General features: G+C 33.6%; 1 protein-coding gene across 1 annotated transcript in view; it reads left to right on the top strand.

Annotated features, from left to right (window-relative positions):
* The first annotated feature begins 1,298 nt into the window (after positions 1-1,298).
* LOC123545090 (G-protein coupled receptor moody-like) overlaps positions 1,299-22,070 on the top strand; it is a 117,704-nt gene continuing 96,932 nt past the window's right edge. The window contains exon 1 of the mRNA XM_045331370.2: positions 1,299-1,732. The gene's annotated coding sequence lies outside the window, so the exon portion shown is untranslated. The remainder of the gene's footprint in view (positions 1,733-22,070) is intronic.

The following is a 22,070-nucleotide window of genomic DNA, read 5'->3' as shown; positions in this document are numbered from 1 at the left end:
TTTATTTGAATATTCAAATAATAATAGTGATAGCGCTTAACTCATAATGATGTTGGTAGAATAATTATGCTGTTTGGTATATTCATCCTCCGCAAGCTTCTGACTTGACTTGTCAACATCAAATCTAACAAACTCATCACCATTCTATCAATAACGTCAAATGTGGCAAATTAGATAGATAGATCACTGTAGCTGGTAAAAACTTGTTAGCAACTCAACACAAAAGATAATGGCATTATTGCGCACGAATGATATTTTCTCTTGTAATCACATAGACCAGCTGGTAAAGTACATTCAACAAAATGATATATTTCTGTCATATTAATTATATGATGTATGACACTAGTTATGAAATAGCTGTGAGTGAAAATGACTTCTGACTTCACTAGTCGTGATTCTGATTTGTCTTAGCCAGACATCAAGTTATTACAGGATACATTTTATAAATAACGCAAAGCATAATTGAAATCATTTATATGGTTTATTCGCCCAGACAGAATTCCTATATAGTTATTATCTTAGAATCTGTACATTAAGATGAATGAATTGGAATACATCATAGTACACAAAGATATTTGAAAAATAGCTCACACACAAGACATGAAAGATATATTTGTGTTCCAATTTATTCTTCTTTTTTTTCGTGTCTTTTGGTAGAGCTATTGTTGGAATAAGTTAGTATACTATGCATTTGTCAGGATATAGTTGGCAGGGTTTTATTCAATAACAGAATGCATATATTAAATATATTTAAACATTTACCCACCATTTGATAGTATAAAAATTTAAGATGGCAAATTAAGTGATATTTAATGAGCAATCTAATGTAACTTTATGAATAATATTTTGTTTTGCTAGAGCCGGAATGGAAAGTGCAACTGTATTTATTATTTGTAACGATAACGGTTCAAATACAGCAACAAAAAAGAACAGAATCATTTGCTGTTTAGGAATTGCTTGTTGCAAAATTGACTTGAAAAAAAGCTATGTTCGCTCTGAATATTAATTGCTTTTCCTCTGCGATCCTATTGTTTATCATGCCGTTTTTTTTTAGTTTTTATGCAAAATAACGTGACATTAAAGAGCCAGATATAAGTATGAACCGAAAAAGTATTAGAAAACAAAACCAAAAAAATACATGACGTATTTTTAACATACATATATTTTGCAATGAAGTGAAAGATAGTAATTTCACAAAATCGTTATGGCGGTATTCCATTTATAGGGCAATATCCACTTAATGCAGGGTAATTGTGGTTTTCCGGTTTATGTCCTTCAGAAGATACAAGTTTCATTATGTTACAATCATAACCTTGTTACTTGTTGTAAATGTAAAATACAGTCGTGGTCTTTGGCAGTGCAGATGATCGATTTGAATCAGTGATAAGAATTACTATGAAAACTATAAAATATTACAAGGAACAAGGTGTTATTTCCTAATAACAATCACATTATATATACAATTTTGTGTGACATATGGATGGAATATTTTATTGGCTAGCTCTCGACTCACTTAGACAACAGTGATTCCATATTTGGTTTTGCAACTTCTTATAGAACAATAACTTCTGCAATCCGATATATGATTGACGGAGGAATAACGACTGCTTTAAAAGAGAGAGACGCTGCTATCTGATAACATTCTCCTATCAACTTCTTTACTGTGCTGTATTTTTTCCAAGAACTGAACTGACAAAAGAAATGTATAAGACGGATATGTTACAATAAAAAGGTATGTGACATCATGATTACAGTTAGTATTTAGGAAAGGTGCTTCTCGTGCATTATAGTTAAACTGAAACTTAAAATCGTTGTATTTTACAAAAGGGGAACATTCAAGGAAATATCTGCTTATTGTATCTTTACTGAAAGGAGAAAAATGTTTTGATGTCTTTGAAAATTTAAACTATTTTTTTAAGAGTAGTGCGTTGCAAATGATATCATGTTTTCTAATGAAACTGGTCAATTTCAAAGTAGTTGACAATATGTTTTTAACGCTTCTTTGTTACTTCTATCACATAAACCGTGCTGAAACTTATTATATCTATTAAATTGAACCTGTTTCGATGAAACGCATATCAAAATTACCATACGATCCAGTTTTACAGCAATAATTTATTAACATGCAAATTAGTAGTGCTATGAGGTTATAAAGATATACAACATTGCATCAACGTTGCGCATATTCGAAGTCGTTGCCTGCTAAGAATATTTCGCTCACTGATGAAAATAAAGTAACATTTTTATGTTCAAGTTTTGTTAAGTTAGCTATAATACTGGCATCAACAACCACTTGATACTGAAACAAGTTTCAAGTGCTTTCATATGGACATCTTCAACGGAGAAGCGCTCATTTTTCTAGTAATTGTTTCGCATATGGCGCCGTCATCTTGAAATTAAATGGCACCATTTTACGGCGAACATATAACAAATTTTGAAAAAATATAAAAGCATTTTAATACCATTCTCGCATATATAGGTATTCATTCAGAAGTCAGTGCGTTGAACAATATTAAACAGCTCGTAGAAATGACGGTCGGTCTATAATTTTAAAGAGCTTCGCGGTATTTGCAGAAGTACTGAGGGAAGAGAAATTAAATAATATGGCAATCAGTTTAATTAAATTGTAGCACTATTACAGTGTATTTTAAATACTTTGTGGTGTTATCGACACAACAATGGACAGGAACGACGTCTTAAGTACTACGAAACGATACTTAAGAACAAGACAAGACAAACAGTTTACTATACGAATGAAAGCAATGTTGTCTTAATGTATTAACAATAATAGCTTAGACAAGAAAAAAAAAACATCACTAGAAAATAGTTTATTTATATGTTGAATTGTCAGTAATATCGATATAATTATGAAGAAAATAACAAAATCTAAAATTCTGATAAAATGTGACACACCATGTAAAATAGAAAAAGTGGAAACTCCGCTCAACCCGACAAAAACGAAAATGCTGCAGGCTCGGTTTGATTGAGCCTATTCGTGGACGGTAGTGGAAATGCATGCTACCTCCACGCCCTCTAGTCCCCCACGCCCTCTGGTCTCAGGTTGTGCAGAACTCAACATTTACTCATGCTACAAGTACAAAAACAATTTAGAGACATCCACAGATATGTTCATACGGCGGTGCACATGAATTCTTCAATGATACAAGTGCGTTTAATTCCATGAAATGTGGCGTATGGTCCCCTGTTAAAATAATGGGTTTGCCCTCAACGAGAAAACAGTGGGCAGAACTAAACAGAATTTAGAAAGGGGATCTGAGGTTACTAAACCTGCATATCACAGGAACTGCCAAAAGACAAATGAAAAGCAGGCACCATATCCAAGCTATGAAAGCGGGAGTATTTGAATCACTCAGGCCGAAATGTTCAAGCTGAGAAACTAAACAGTACCAATAACACGACATAAAAGTCGTGCTGAATGACCTGAGAAGATCGAAATATAAGTCAAACGTCAGTAACTAAAACATGCAATAAATGATATATATCAAAATGAAATAAAATTATCAGTAGAACAGACTTCAGGATAGTTTAATAACAAAGATAGACCAATTGGAAACAATCAGACTGCCTCTACTGATGAAGACTATTGGTATTGTAACCATCGAAGCACGCAACATATCAATCATCAAGGTACACGAAAAGATTAAAACAAAAAACAAAAAGACGTAATAATTGAAAAGAAATTCAATATAGATAGAGTGATAGAGCGATTGTTGTTTTTGTCGGGTAAAACGTCTATTCAGTTTGACCAACTTCTACATTGGCGATATTCTTTAGTAAATACACTCACACAGCACAGACATACATAATTATTATGGTGTCATTTATCACATAAACGCCAAGTACCTGTTCATAACTTTGATGCACAATGTAGCATTGTTATTTCAAGCATTGTTATTTCATGTTTCTGGGTAATGAGAAAAACATCCAAAGTGCCATGACCAGTAATACACGAAAATTCTATTCGTATTCCAGTTTTTTAAAAATCATACCGGGTTATACTGTAACGGTTTTTGTATTCAAAGACAAAGCATGCACAGACACACACACACACGCACGCACGCACGCACGCACGCACACACACACACACACACACACACTGCTACAGGGTATATTTTTAGTAAATGCATTAATGAATTTGATTGTTTGACCTTGTTGTGAAACTGTGGTTTTAAGAATACTCACCTGTAACAGCAAGTATTGTAATTTTAAGACATTTGATCGCTATAAACCCTTTCCTATATAATGGAAAAAAATAGAATCTGTGAAAAATATTCTTGCGAGAAACATCCATTAGATCCGCAGTCTCGGTCAACATGTTTTAGTTTGTCAATGCTAAAGTAAAGTTGTATGAAAACATTTGCAAATATTTCCGGTTTATTTTCCGGAGGCTCCATTTTAGACTTGTTTTGAAAGACATATTCCCTGGAGCATAGATTTAAAATCTCTTGGTATTATACGGATAAAAGATATGTGATTCTGGGAAATGAGAACAAGTAAATTATAAACAGATAAAGGATAAAGAACGCTTCAAGCATGATAAATTGGAAGCTGGTAAGGCGTAATGTCTTGTTATGATTTCCCGGAAGAGAATCAACATAAATTGACGTGTGTGATATCGCAAAATCTTATAGGGCTCCTGCTCTTTGATACAACTGAAAACTCGATAAATATTTGTTTATGTAGTTCTGATATTAGGAGCTTACTAAATTAAATCAAAAGGAAATCATTCATGATCAACAGTTATCTAAAGTTGAGATTATCTATCAATGTCAGTTCACCTATTACCTAGTTAACTTGAGGCTAGAGTTGAATGAATATTTGAAAGTCTTAATCACACAATAAGAATGAGACAAACGGTTTACGTAAAATATACGATATATGATTTTCGACTTCGGTAAGTTTAACAAAGGACGACACAATGTCTCGTAGAGAATCCCTTGGAGACAAGAAACGTAAACTGACGTTTGATGCTACCCTTTAGTTATCGTTAAATTTGTTAATATGATCTCAAAAAGTTTAGTCATAAGGCGTGTAATCAGCTGCCTCTTCTGGAAATCATTTTCAAAAATAAATCCTCCTTAGTACCACTTGACATTGTAATGACGAATTACGAAACAATTTGGACACTTTGCATTCAAATGGGATCAATACGAAATATGGTTCACTAACCATTCATTTGTTTTGTATCGTTTGCTCCTTTTTTTCTCTGTTCCCGCCGCTACTAATACTCAATCTTACCTGAAAGTAATATTACTTTCCTGTTAACATAGAATGAAGGCCCGGCCAAGAGCTACCCTCTGCGCCCACGGAGTAGGTAGGACCCAGCCTATGTACTAAACGGTGTCTGTTTGTTTTCGTCTGTATCATCAGTGTGTTATTCCTAAAACTAGAAAATTCAGAAATCAAACATGTTGCTTAGATAACAGCAAAGTAATCCTTTATGTTTCTTTGAATTTTTAACAGCATAATCACAAATATAACTAACGGTATAAATCTCATGATGTATTCATTTTTACAAATTTTGTTACCAAAAAAGTCATATCTAAATTTATATCATTGATTAACTATCAAACAACGGCCATTAGTTATAGTAACAGTAGTTATTTATTGGATACTGTTTATATTATGATATGTTTGATCCATATCTAGTTTGTTTCGCAGCGGTTTTTTGACTGTAGTAATACTGTTATGTAGCTCCGAGTAAAATAGATATGGTCGTATTTTTTTCTCAGCCAGACAAAAATTTGAATCATAATCTACGCGAAAGATAATTGAAATCATATTTATAGTATAAATCAAATGGAATATTTATTTTTATATGCCCAGACAAAATTATCTTATGATTATCTGTGCAAGAATCTATGGTTATAATGAACGAATTTTTGTACCAATATGTCTAGTATATGTAAGTTATGACTTTTGTATATTTTGGATTTATCAGATTTATGGTCTTGTTGCCAGAGTTTTGCTGAATAGGAAAATATAAAAAGTTCAAGAAATTACATTCCGTTTAATAATGAAATAGTTATGGTACCATTTTCTGACTTACAAGTTTGCAAAATGTTGATTACCGCTCAATAACATTGGAAACGACAAATTATTGAATTAAGGTTTGGTACGAATGTGTGTGATTATAAGATACAGGTGTAGTTCGATTTCGAATATATTCCACAAAGGTTTTATGGCGTTATGGCCCACGTTTGATTTACTTAAAATTTTGAAAAAAGGCTTTCTGCTTAAAGTTGGTGTTATGGGAACATTATTTAGTCTGCCGAATGGGGACTCCTTGTTATTATTACCCCTTCTATATACGACACTTTATAAAACCCATATTATTTTCATTAGACCCAAAATAAAACAGAAAAAAATATCTGTTATGATTAGGTGTCTTTACTATAATAGTTTGGTTAAAATATCGGATGACAGATGCATACTGAGTCAATAAACAAACTTATTTTATGCTGTCTAAAACGGATGGATGAGAGATCGCTTAGATTATTTCTTTTTTTGTTATTTCATATCTGTAGCCATTGTTATTATTTGGTATTGGGTATGATGCAATCCAAATTTACAGTTGGTTTAGTGCGAAATAACATGCAAGAGTCAGCAATAAGAGTAAATTAAACAAAAAATGGAAATCTTACTTAGTTGACGCTGCAGCTGGATTGCTTATATTTGACATATATACTTGTATAAAACAGGAAAGATGCACATAAGTTACAAATTTCAAACTGTGTCAGTATTCCTGGAAGGAAGCGCATGTAAGTTACATATCCACTTAATGTGGATAATTGTCGTTTCCGGTTTATGTCCTACGCATGTCCTATTTTATTAATGTCAAATCTTTACAACCCTGTTTTATGTAATAAGCAATATGTACAACCGAGGTCATTGACATTACAGTAAAAAACAAATCAGTTATTGATTATTTTAAAAACTGCTGAATGTTAGTAGCAGCAAGATGTGTATTTACATGGTGCATTTGCTTGTTGAACAACAGCTCGCTAAAACTGACAGGAATATCGGCTTCTTAATTAATAAGATAGCATTCTGGACCATGTTGTCCGAAATTTTTAACAGGCGGTTAAGCTAACTGTCGATTAGATTAACATTTAAGGTTATATGTCGGCATTTTAGAAGACTTTGAAAAACAAATGTTTTAGTTAAGGACTATGGACAATAAAAAGCCTTCACAGTAAAATAAAAAATCATACTAGTCTTTCCTATCAAACAAGTATTTTGAATTAACATTTAACCGGCGGTTAGTTTAACAGCCGTTTAAAATTAGGCCCTGTTATCAACTTCTATACTGTTCTGCCTATTGTAAATATTAATATCTTAAACTGGCAACGGAAACGAATAAAATGATCTTTCTGACAAAAAAGGCCATTCACATGATTGAATTTAATTAAAAAGATGTGTTGCATAGGGAAATTAATATAGTGTTTTAAGCGTTTACATGTATGTTTGAATTTCGTATTTTGTACTGAATTTGTGTTTATAATAATTGTTTGTTTTTTGCAAAAGAAAGATATTTAAAGATGAAGTACCAGCTTACGAAGGTTTAAGTAAAATAATAAATAAAAAATGTTTGTGTCCGTGTAAATTGATCAGTCAATTTGTTTCCTAGTTCATTGCAAGTGATATCATGTTTTCTTTAAATACCAAAGATGTTGCTAACAGCAAGTAACGATAGCATGTAAAATACGTTTTCCGGTGTTTCCAGTATTTATCCACATATAAACTATATACACTCAACAACTCGGATGGCATCTACTTTTCTCTACGCCAGTAAAACATAATGATCTGATACCTGTCGATGGTGTATAAACAATAGTGTACTATATATACAATATGTTATAGTACAACACTTGGATTATAATTTGCATATACAAAATCTACAGTTGTTGATTGTTTTTATATCATCTATAAATATATCAAGTATTTAGTTTCAATTCTGAAAAAAATTCATTTCGAAATTGGTGGAAAAAATGTAAGAAGTCATCATTAAAGGGAAGTAATTCTGAAGAACACCAAATATATATTTTTTTTAATTTGGTCCATATGACACGTGAGTATTATATAAAATATTTTCCAGACTGGTTAGGAAAAGATCAATATTATATAAATATCATATGACAGCGTGTGTGACATTGATATTGTCAACCCGAGGGCAGAATGTCACCCGAGGCGAAAGCCGAGTGGTGACATTCTGTTTCGAGGGTTGACAATATCAATGTCACACACGCTGCCATATGATATTTATTTTATTATACCGAACAAGATCAAGTAGATCTAAATAAAACAGTAAATCTTGACATTTGTTGTTTTCTTCTAAATTCTTGTCACAACGCTATACACATTGATAGGTACTTATGGACGGGATCGTTTATATTTTGCTAAAATTGAACAGTTTGCCCTTATAGTCAGAGACCCATTTCAAAAGAAGAATACGTGAATAGAAGTATACTGGAATAAGAACTGTGCTTCTGATTGGCCAATCATGTAAACAAACCAGGAGGATTATTTTTTCAAAATTGATATTTTCATGCATTTTAACAGTTAGTTTATTTACCATTTGAGTACAAACACAATTCAAAAAAGTACAGGAATCTTACTGTGAATGAAAGTAAGTGTATACCTGGGAATAAGGTAACGATGTGCGTCTGATGGTCTATCAATGTAAACAAACCCAGGAAGTGATTATTTTTTCAAAATTGATATTTTTTCACTGCATTTTACAGTATTTTATTATACATTTTGACAAAATTTGCTACATTTTATGTGTATTGAAAAAAAGTTTTATCAAACGAATTTCTCCCGCCATGCCAACGATGTAAACAGGGGGTCATCTCATTCACACGAAAATTACTTAAATAAAGTATCACTATTCATATGTTTTTCGTCCGATATTTTGGTAGAACTAAGATAGTTCTTGAAAAATATGTAGTTAGATATACATGTTTCGATGTATGAAAGGCCGTACACGCCATAATGTTATAATGTAAGTCTATGGGAAAACAATTGGTGGTCTTTACCCTATATTAGAGCTAAAACATGACTTTCGTCGGAAGCCATCACAGGTAATGTTAATGGCCACAAATCTGTTGTAAATGATGTAGAAAGACGTTTTCGTGCAAAAATAAGCGTGAAATTTGAATATTTTTTAAATTTTGGCCTCTTTTTTGGACAAATGTGCCCATTTTTATCTGAGCTTTTGGGCCAAAAATGATCACTTTTATCTCTGTAATGTCAGAGAATGATCAAAATTAATAGACTTTATTTCTATTTTTTACGGAATGAATCATATTTCAGCTTCCAAGTCAAATCCAATGCAGATAACTTAAATCTTCACGAAAAATTGCAATCAGACGACGACAAGGACTGAATCTGGGCATATAAATCGACAGGGGGTGACCTCAGTAAACTGTCCATATCTTTCTTAAAACTGAACATTTCTTGATGAAACTTTGTAAGACATTTGGTATTGGATCATGTTTGACAATATCACTGTAAAATTTGAAAATGTGATACAAAACATTCATCTATATATAGGTCAGAGACCATCAATTCAAAAAAGTACAGGGAACTTACTGGGAATGAGGTAAGTGTATACCTGGGAATAAGGTAACGTCTGTGCGTTCTAATTGGTCAATCATGTAAACAAACCCAGGAAGTGATTATTTTTTCAAAATTGATATTTTTTTCACTGCATTTACAGTATTTTATTATACATTTTGACAAAATTTGCTACATTTTATGTGTATTGAAAAAAAGTTTTATCAAACGAATTTCTCCCGCCATGCCAACGATGTAAACAGGGGGTCATCTCATTCACACGAAAATTACTTAAATAAAGTATCACTATTCATATGTTTTTCGTCCGATATTTTGGTAGAACTAAGATAGTTCTTGAAAAATATGTAGTTAGATATACATGTTTTGATGTATGGAAGGCCGTACACGCCATAATGTTATAATGTAAGTCTATGGGAAAACAATTGGTGGTCTCTACCCTATATGTCATTCAAAATATCAGCGCGGTCACATGACCTGACTGTCACTTTTTGCTTGGTCACGTGTTAAAAAGGTTGAAAATGTTTTTGACAGTCAAAATATCTCTTTCTCGGGTAATGGGATTTTAGACAAAAGTGAGGTATAATAATGACATTTGACCTGCAGGTGTAACCTTGACCTTTGCGCTAGGGGTCTGGGTAATGTACATGACACATTGTCTTATCATGGGAAACATTTGTTTCAAGTAATGTTAAAATCCCTTAATTGATGAAGTAGTTACGGACCGGAAAGGAAAACATTCCTATTGATCTTTGGCCTTTGACAGTTACCTTGTCCTTTGAGTTAAGGATAAGAGGTTGCGTAAGACATGTCTCATTTTGGAAAACATTAGTGTCAAGTAATATCAAAATCCATTCATTGATGACAGAGCTATTGACCATACTGGAAAGGAAAAGCACTTTCGACATTTGACCTCAAAGTGTGACATTGACCTTTGAGCCAGGGGTCTGGTTGTTGCGCGTGACACATTGCTTTATTATAGGGCACATTTGTGCCAAGTAATATTAAAATCCCTTTGAGGATTGTTAAGTTACAGATCGTACAGAAAAAAGTCCTGTTGGCTGTTGACCTCCAAGTGTGACCTTGACCTTTCAGCTAAATGTTTTGGTTTGCGCTTGACACGTCGTCTCATTAAGGGGTGTGGCGGGGGTTTGGGGGGGGGGGGGTGAGCATTTGTGTAAACTGATATTCAAATCCTGTTTTACATGACAAAGTTATGAATTGGACAAGAAATAAAACCTTACTGACATTTGATCGCGAAGTGAGTCCTGGACCGGACACGAAACAGACCCTGTTTATGCCATGTTAACATTTGACTTTAAAGTGTGACCTTGACCTTTTAGCTAGGTGTCTGAAAGTTATGCATGGCACATCGTCTTATTATTGGCTATATCTGTGTCTAGTAAAATCAAAATTTCTTCGTGAATGGCAAAGTTATGGACCGGACAGGAAAAAAGCCCCGTTGACCTTTGACATCAAAGCGTCTCATCAAGAGAAACATGAAATGTTACCAAGTAATATTAGAATGCCTTGATGAATGACAGAGTTATGGACCGGGAACGAAATTGCGGACGGACAGACGGACGGACGGACTACGGACAGACGGAAAAGGCGCAATCCTATAATCCCCAGAAGTGGTTTTCAACCAGTAGGGAACTTCTTAATATATGTAAATCTTTACCTGATTTATAGTATTTCTTTCATCAAATGCGTTTTTATACACGTGATCTGACTACAGATTATATTGCCTTTCTCCAATGATAATTATTACAACTACCTACACTATTTTAACTGCACATGCTTACGTTAATTGAAATTTAAGTTTCATTAACGTTTGGTTGGTAATAATGATTGAAAAAGTCTCAAGAAAGTACGAGTTATGTTGAATGTGACGGATTCTTCAAACTGGTCTTCTTTACACATGAGCGAGGTAACTGTTGTCGGAACCGTAGAGAAGCCATTGCCATTCAGCTTGAATGAAAATAACTCTGTTAAAGGATAAAAAGATGACAGATATACTGGATATTTAAAGATAAATTGAATAGTTTGGATAATCAAAGTAATTTATATTATTCTCGCTTATCACTCAGAATTTCAATAATGCTGGGATATCAGTGCGTTTAACAACATTACATAACTCAAAGACATTACGGACCGTAATTTTCAAAGAGCTCTAGCGTATTTACGGAAGTGCGGACGGAAGAGAAACAACATATAATCACTATCAGTTTAATCACTTGTTACACGTTTTCACTGCTGTTCAAAAGCTGTCTGATGTTACCGACACAATCAATGGCATGAACGGCGTTTAAATTAATATTCAAAACGTGCTACAAAAAAAGATAGTAAAGTTCAATACAAGACAAACATTATTGATAGTGGTGTTTATTCAAACGTAGAATTGAACGTACAATTTATTGTGTTTAATGTTTGTTTGTTTTGGGTTTAACGCCGTTTTTCAAAAGTATTTCAGTCATGTAACGGCGGGAATTGTGTTTAAAGAACATAGTAACATGACAACTTCCTAGAGATAAACATGGTAAAAGTAATAACGTTTCGCTGCTGCGTGTTTGTTACTGATAAGTCCTTTTGTTACAATCTGAATCTTGGAATACATCAACACATTACAGTCACAATTGAGTTTTTTGCTATTGTTCGACTTGAAGCTGTACTAAATAGACGATCAATACCTAGTTAAATGATGAGGCGTCAATGGAACTGGGTAACTAAATATGCAGTGAATAACAAAATTTGTCCAGGGGATTTAAAAAAAACAAAAAAAAAAAAAAAAAAAAAAAAAAAAAAACAACAACAAAAAAAAAAAAACAACCAGATATATGAATGTTAATAAGTTTTATAATTAAGATGGAACACCAAGTAATTCAAGCGTCTAAACTGGTGAGAGACTTATCATATATTAAGATGAAATTTGCTTTCTCATTTAATTTACCTGTCACCGTCTCATAACATCGAAACATGGACGTGGTGGACGTGTGGTGGGGTTGGGGTGGGGGTGATGGAAAATGCCCTCGCTCGACACCACTTTGTACAGGTCGACAAATCCTCATATCGATCTCACTAAAGGGCAATAATTATAAAATACATTTATATGTTCAGTTTTTACAGTACCAATATTTGCTTCATGGTCAGCTTGCATTACAACATTGAATAAAATAGGGTTATTATAATAGTAGCTTGATCTGGGATACTGATACATTACAAATGAAAGTAATCTGACAACATACAATACTAAAGGTACACTACGGATTTTTTCGGCCTGATCGTATTTACTTGTAAAGTACAAGCTGTATTTTTGAAAGAATTCATATAGGTATATAAGAAAAGAGAACAAAACGCGTACTTTCTTGTGTCTGTCGCATCAATATTGTGATTTTAAAGGATATTTGTCCATGCTACACGTATTATGGGATTTTATTAAGTTTTGTAAAGATGTTTCCTTATGATTGGCGATAAAGATGAGTAAAATCATTGTAAAGTAATGTATTGACTTGTTTAACAAACTTAGTTATAATTATTTGAAATATTGCTTGTTACTTGTTCCCCGTAGCAAAGCCGATTGGAATCTGATATTTATTTTGAATATTAATTTGTAATTTAAAATCTGTTTGCTCTTTGGTACCATGTGCTTTATGATACCATTAAATCTAATGAGTTTAATTAAATCTGTTATTTTAGATATTAAATGGAACAGAGGATATTTCATGTGTACCGTCTAAAATCAATTTTATGTGAACTGTAACTACAAATCATATTGGCTGCATTTTGTTACATTTTGAGAGACGTGATTTTGTTCTTATAAAAGAGGGCCATGATGGCACTAGAGTTGCACTAGAGCTCATCTGTGTTGTTGCAGAACTTAAACAAGGTAGAGAGTGTGAAACTTTGGAAGAGAACCATTTATGGTCCAGGTGTTGAACGTTACAGAGGCAGTAGAAGTTTATTACATAAATTGATGTGACAGATGACAAACAGTTCAAACACTTTACGATTCTTGTGTCTTGAAAATTGATGGAAAACACTGAAACATACACTTCGAGCAGACTAAGGGTTAAAATGGTCCTATTTTAACTCAGAAAAGTCAGCCTGACCGGCTAAAAATGTTGGAAAAATTTCTTTTCTGCTTTACACGAAAAATAAAGTTAATACACCGATAATCCGTAGTATTCCGAACAAATTAATGCCACAAAATTGTTCCTGTTCACGTAACGTGGTCGATTAATAAATAAGAGTGCACTTTCACTGCTTCGTTATAGACTCGCTTGTTAGTGAAGTGGTAGATTAGGTGTGAAAGGTCCCGGGTTCGGGTTTCGGTAAAAACATAATTATTTGCATTCTGTTACAGCATATATTTGAAGATTATAGGACTGTTCAAGATGTTCTATATTTTTAGCGAAGAGTATAATGTACGATTGTTTAGCAATCCATATCACTATTGAATGTAAAATGAAATACACCAAAATAGAAAATATCCAATGTATTAAGTCCCTTTGATGTTTCTGCTCTGCTCCGCATGTCCAGATTGCTCCAGTTCATGTAATGTGGTCGCGTAAAATAAGAATGCACGTACACTGTCTAGCTATAGACTCTGTTATAGTGAAGTGTCTGCCGTATGTATGTATGTATGTATGTATGTTGTATGTATACTGTTGAAACTGAAAGGCTAAACTATCACAGGGTCATTTATCATAGAATCTTCCAAATACCTATTCAAAACATAGGAGGTGAGTCTTGAACTATGTAACATATCGCATCATTTTTCAAGTTAATGAGAGAAACAAACAACGCAAAATCACCACTCAGCCGTAACCTGTGCTGCACGTTCTTATCTGCTATTATTCCTCAGGTTTATTGTTCCTTCTCAAGAGAAGGAACACTTATGGTGAACATGTCACACTTGACTGAGCATGTAATGGATGCAAGGGTATCATCAAAGGAATCCGATTTCCCGTAGGGCGCCGCCATCTTGGACTCATGCATATTCATTACAAATAGCCTCTAGCACAATATGTGTTTACGCATAATCAATCTTTATTTCAGTCTTTATAGTGCAATACAACTACTAAAATAACAGAACAACAAGACACAATAATAAAGTTTAAATAATCTAACTCCTCAATTGAATATATTACAATAAAGAATAGAGATTAATGAAACGAATATGAATATGCATCATCTAAAAATAGACTCCCGCCAAAAAAAAAATTACGTAATGAAATTGTCCCTGGTCACGTGATTTTTTTCGCTTCTAACGTTTCGGATTTGCAGGTGCTTTCTAAATTGCGTACTTTTTTTACTCTTTCTGATTTGTTTTTCGAATCGTAAATGCATGTATTAAATTTCTTTGTGTTAAGTGTGCAGGTACTCGCTGGTGTAGTCGCGTGATGAAAATATCCGGAACACAGACTGCAAGACAAATGCTTCCAAATAGCAGAATATGTACTGCACTTGCTTATATTAAAAAAAAAATGGATTATGATAAAACTATTAATACTTAGATTAATTCTTAATTAAGTTTGCACCAATAATGACAGCACATATTTTTCTCATTGCATTATTAAACATTTGTAACATTATGCTAAAACAATATCCCTTAAAAAGAATATTTTATATGCGCTAGAAGGAACCTTTTGGTAAGCTAAATCTTGTTATTATGATGCTGAAACATCAATAATTTTACAGTCTTTGCTGGCCGCCGATACCTATTCGAAAAAGAGACTTGAGAGGCATTTGCAAAGATTGCACTTCGAGCCAAATTACGTTAGTTTTGCAGCGCCAAATATTCATTGTACTTTCAAAATATTATATTTTGAGATGGAGTATGAATAAACGTGATCCTTACATAACCAATTAAAATCTCTAGATATAATACTGATGGATGATGGGCGAATCTGGGAAATCAGATCAAGTGAATTATGTAGAGATATAGAAAGCTTCGAGCATGATGAATTTTCTATAGGCAAGACATAATGTCTTGTTATGATTTCCCGAAAGACAACAGAAAAATAGCGTGTTTGAAATTATCCTTGTGTAGAGGAGATAAAACATGAAATTCTCAAAGAAAGAAACACATAAAATAAAACCTAAACTTGATTTCTAGGGTCTCCAAGCAACCATAAAGTACTTTACCAAAGTGAATTTTATGAAAGTTTTGTTTTATACCAATAATTGAAATTTTGAGATTTTCAACATTGAAAGTAATATCTAAAGAAATATATTTTAATGAAAGACGGGTTTTGAATATCTTTTCAGAAAAATAACAGCATGATTAATACATATGGACGAATAGCTCAGTGGTTTGCACACTGGCCTTCCAATCCTGAGGTCGTGGGTTCGATCCCCGGCAGCTACTCGGGAATTCTCAGAAACGCTTTTCAGTGTTTTCCACCCAACTAGAGGCGTACTGTTCAGGACCCCAGGAAATCCTTGCGTGTATCAGTGCTATACACTGGCAGTTAGACCAGGCTTTACGCAACGAGCTAGGTAATTGCGAAACCTGTATTGATTCTGATCTCTCTGTCGTGGGGGCTTGCTCACTCTGTCCCTGGCAACGCTCTGTTGTACTAGTAGAGAATAGCCTGTGCCATTGACTAGTAAAGCCCTTTGAACGTGAAATTGATCATGAAAAAGGCGCTGTATAAATCTTGTATTATAATAATAATAATGTGTCATTCTATTGACTGACAAAAATATTGTCAGGTGAATTTATTCTCCGCAAATTTCTTATCCCTACCTCTACTTCCTTTGTCAATACCTAATTAATTAATCATGCTTACCAAGTTGTGATCATTTATGTTTTTATATGCGTTATGTTATGCCTTACAGTATTTTCACGATTTATATAATATCATATGGAAAATTCGTTGATATCTGTACAGTTTCTGATAGCTACACTACACTGTAACTGTATTTATAAAGATAACTGAAAACTGTTTGAAGCAAATCAATCACAATTTTTAGAATATTTTAGTGCGTAAACCCGATAAAAGTAATTTTGAAAGTACAGTAAGTTAAAAAACACGTCAAAAACATTGCAAATAAATAGGTAAATGATATGTGACTGTTGCGTTAGCAACACACGTTTCTATGATATAAACAAGAAAATTATTTGTTTGGACACTATATTTTAGAAGTTTGATCCACCCAGGTTCAGGATGAAATTATTTAATGCAGGTTACACCGAACGGTCTTAAAAGAAAATGATTTAAACCATCAATGTTTGACAGAAATCGATTGCTTTGCGTTCTTTGCTTATGTTCTCCAAGCAGCAATGTGCTCTAGAGGATTCACATACGTGGATGAAGATTAAAAGACGTTATGCAAAGTGAACGACACGTAGTGCTACATAGTCAGCACGTGAAACAACATCGTCAACTTTTTGTACGACATGATTAATTCATATTGGCCTGAATTATTTCCTCTGATTCCACAATTCCGCCTTTCCTTATGAATCATTACAATCATGTGATACGATTTTAACTTTTATTAAGGAAACGATTTCCGTAAGACAAAAAGTATTATCATAAAATGCAATCAGGTTGGCCGGTAAAGGGCGGGCGGTTGCGCTTTAATAATCGAGACCCTTTAGAAATATATCCAAAACTTGCACTCTAAAAGAAGAAGATGTATTTGTATCAAAATCCAAAATCAGCCCCGACTCCCAGCTTATATGTTTACATCATGACAAGGACGTTTTTCCAACTAAATGTTTTCCGTAGAAGTTTTAATCTGTGCAATGATCAAGTAAAGTTATATAAAATTATTTGTAGGAGTCTGTCGAATCTAACATTGTTAACGATCGTTGTATCAAATAAGTAAAAGTTTATATTTTTACGAAAGAATGTCGAAAGCAATTGACCCATTGTAGTTTCTAAATATTCTGTTTTCGTGTTTGTTAACTACATGTATATCCGCATACCACCGTTTTAAAAACAAAGTGTCATTTATCACAGACTCTGCCAAAATTCCTGTTCAACATACGAGGAAATTAGAACACTAATGCCAGTTTGTCGTATCAACTCTTAGGGTAATGAGAAAAACATGACTTCTCATTGACCTGCAATGAACGTAAATAGCATATATTTATTTTTTGTTTGTTTACTATAGAGAACACCAGTAGTTGTATAGAAAAGTGTGTGAACAAATCTGATATCGTAACAAATCATACCGTAAGCAAATGCTAGTTCAGCAGATGTGCGTTTAATTATTACAAGCACCCTTTCAGCACTGAAGAAGTGCATTTAGAAGTTGCATATGAGATGCGTCTGTATTGTTCTTTATACTCTTAACCCCATTTAATTAATTTTGTTATTTAGTGCTTAACTTATCTTCTTTGTACTGCATAAAATGGTTCTACTACATTCCGAGATGGAACGTGAATAGAATTTTTATCCTTTATAATTATAGACTGAGTCCGATATTTCAGGATATTTGTGAAATATCTATCTACATGATTATATCAAATTAGACTTTATCTGATGGAGATTTTCTATAGACATGCAATAGTTGAATCATGCAATAAAGTTCACCGGGTAATTTATAAATAAATGAGGATTTTAGATAGAGAGAAGTAAGACAGGAAATATATAATGTCTTGGTATGATTTCCCGAAGGTCAAAAATATATACTGGTGTTTGACATGACACTGTGTTTAATTCTACATTTTGTTTAAATACACGGTGTAGATACAGTTAATGTACCAATGATAATTTTATTTTCAAAATAAGTAAAACAGAAAGTCGAACGAAAGCATAAATATGTGATCTGTATGACCAAGACCGTTCAGGTGCTGTTGTTTGGTCCGTTTAAACACGGATATAATATTCGAACCGTCAAGTGTGTGTAATTGTCTTTATATTACAATTTTTCACTGAAAGAAAAAACAATATTGATATTTATGTGTGTTATTCAATTAAAATGTGTTTAGATATCAATAGCAGAACACGAGTAGCTTACACGTCCTACAAAGGCAGAAGTGCCAGCTTTTAGATCATAAACGCTCTGCACCAAATATTACATGATAATTCGTAGTGAGATCAGCTGTTTTTGTTTTAATGTGACCTCTATATTTAACGGACATTCCAGTAAACTGTATTTGCTACCGTTGCGTATCTTGATTATACAACTGATTTGATAATTTCTTATATTTTTCTGAAAACTTACGGTTTGTTTTTAAAACATACCTTCCTAAACTTAAGCGGAATGTATATTGTTAATATGTCTTTTAATTTTGAAACAGTGTACATAAATCTCTTTAAGATTGTAATAAGCAGATTAAAGCTGATCGTTATTATTTCCTGATATTGTCAGCTAATATAAATATATTCCGTTACTTAATTTCTGAACATTTTTAACCGGCTATAGTATGCTGCTTGTTAAACATTATCCCGTCTATTACTGTAAGATATTTGTGACTGTTAAAATCGGAACATTGCATTGATGCCATATCATTTACCCAAGAAGTGCAGGGCTGTATTTCATCCGGTTGAACATTCTTATAGTATGCAGAAAAAACGTACATCATCTTTAACAGGAGAGATAATCACGTCGTTATACTGTTAGGTTCAATCAAATAATTTAAGAACATTCCTAATAGAATGTTAGTCCTGATACATAATTGGTTGATTTGAATGTGTGTATGTGTGCGGGTATATCGTTTTCTTCAACATTGTTTTTCAGTCATACAAAAAGCAAACGTCGGTTTCTACTTGTAGCAGTGAACACAATGTCCAACTTTGTAGTCATGCCTGACTGGAATATTACGCAATAGACACGTAACATGATACCCTACTCAGTCACATTGTTTACTTTGACTGATCCTGACGAGTCCTAGATCTATTCTCTTTAATGCTGAATGCCATTTCACCATTTTCACGTCTTTGTTATGACACGACCAGGGATCGAATCAAGACCTTCCGCACTCTGAGCGGGCGCTGTACCACTCGGCTACCGAGTAGGTTGATTTGAATGTATTCACACAACATTGAGAAGTTTCGTCTGCATCCACTGCATTTTGTTAGAATGTATATATGTTAGGCTATGTTTAACAGGGATATTGTATGAAAAGTTATAGATTTCAAACAGTACTTTAGTTTATAGTAATTTGTTTTAGCTCGAATGTGATGAAAGCTTCAAGCTTATTGGAACCACTCTCGAGTCCGCTTCCTGGAAAAACCAGAACTGGTGTCATATGAGAAGTCATGGTCGTGACCCCAGTGGAACTCGAACCCACGACCCCTCGATTGAGAGGCCGACACCTTATCCACTAGACCACCGCTCCCCTTTCAATCTATTGATCTGTTCATTTTGGCTCTACATCGTCATGGCGCATTACCAGCTGCCGTAACGCCACAAACCGACCTAAGTTTGCATAAATATATATATAAACGCAATCTTTATAGTAAACGTGCGAAGATGGAATTGTTATAGTTTAACCGTGAATGGTTCTACACAGCCAGCCAATGAAAACTGGCACATCAATTGATTAAAACAGCTTCATCTGATAATGAAATTAGAAAATCTTCTATATCAATGGCTTGTACATACGTAACATGGAAATACCAATTATCATTTTCGAGAGATGAATTGTAGAAGATCATTATGTACATGTCCTAATGCCTTTTATAATGTGCCATTTTCCTGTTAATTTACTGTATCCGCATAACGCGGATGTTTATTTAAAGACAATGGGTCATTTATCACAGAGTTTGCCAAATACCTGTAGGAAGTTTGAACACAACACTACTTTGTCATATAATCTTTCGGGATAATGAGAAAAACATGCTAAGCAATATCGTGACTCCTCTGTGACCTGTACTAACTAACTACATACTGTTTGCAAATTCTTTGAAGAGAAAAAATCCGTTGTGTAATTTCTGTCAAAAGTTGATGAACTCATATCAAATTATTGTTTAGAATGTGATGGTGAGTTGGAGGAAATAAGTCTATATAATTTCGATCTTCTCAGATCGGTCAGCACGACTTTTATGTCGTGTTATTGGTACTGTTTAGTTTCTCAGCATGACCATTTCGGCCTGGGTGGTTCCAATACTCCCGCTTTCATAGCCTCAGGTATTGTATAATCACCCCTTGGATATGGTGCCTGCTTTTTAATTTTGTCTTTGACAGTTCCTGTGCTATGCAGGCTCCATAACCTCAGATCCCCTTTCTAAATTCCAGTTTGTTTAGTTCTGCCCATTGTTTTCTCGTTTGGGGCAAACACATTACTTTATCAGGGGACCAAACGCCGCTTTTCATGGAATTACACGCCACAACACGTGTATCATTGAAGGTTCCATGTGCACCGCCGTTTGAAAACATCTGCGGATGCCTCTAAATTGCTTTTTGTACGTTTAGCATGTGTAAATGTTGGGTTCTGCTCAACCCGGGGCTAGAGGGCGTGGACGTTAGCATGCATTCCCACTACCGTCCATGAACAGGCTCAATCAAACCGAGTCTACAACATTTTCGTTTTTGTCGTGTTGAGCGACCTGTGAAGTTTCCACTTTTTCTATTCTATAAGAATCAGAGGTATATTTGCGAAGAGGATGTGAGAGATTTCTTTTGATCATTAGTGATACCGGTAGGTGAATCTTTCTTGAACAGTTTATATAATGGATCCAATTTGAAATGAATCTGATGCTTTTTAATAAGACTGACACCGATGTTTGAGAATATATGTGAAATATCGTTTCACGTGATAACAACAAATATACTTTATTTCATGGAGGATACAGTTTAGAGAATATTTTTGAAATTATAATCTTTAGATCATGCAATAAAGATCAAAGATACTATAAAGCTAAAATATAACGGTTCCAGGTAATTTTCGAGCATCGCATGCATATTGTTATATCATGATTTCCCAGAGGCCATAATATATAATGAGTGTGATATATTCCTTTTGCAAATACTAAATTATTTTAAGAGTCACTTTGTTTTTTTGGCAGTGTACCAGTATTTAATCAGTTCTTTAAGAAGTTAAAAGTTATTATGAAAAATGATACAGTAGAAGAAAATGAAAATATTAAATTACATTACCGCTTAAATTTTCCGAAAACATTGTTTTCACGTATTGAAACTATCAATGTTAAAAGCTTTATTATAAGTTATATCTCATACCCTCTTTTGTCAAATATAAAAAATACATTTATTTTCATCCAAACAGGGCAATATTGACCTCACATCGACATATTATTCGGCGCCATTTAGACATCGAGAATAGGTGCTACCATATTATTATACTATTTCATATCGAAGATAAAATTGTTATCTTGCTTATATTTTGGATTTTGATCATTTGCTTAATCAGGACAGCGACGTCGTCATAGCATCAATTTTAAAGTATTTATCATGGTCAGACATTGTTAATCTGGTTATTATTTTCAAATATCAGATAACGCAAGACAGCTTTAGTGAAAACGTTTTCTTTTTATATCAGCCCGTAGCGACCGGTT

Source organism: Mercenaria mercenaria, chromosome 1 (assembly GCF_021730395.1).
Source record: "Mercenaria mercenaria strain notata chromosome 1, MADL_Memer_1, whole genome shotgun sequence".
In the NCBI taxonomy this organism is placed as follows: Eukaryota; Metazoa; Mollusca; class Bivalvia; order Venerida; family Veneridae; genus Mercenaria; species Mercenaria mercenaria.
This window is presented reverse-complemented; position numbering and strand designations above follow the sequence as displayed.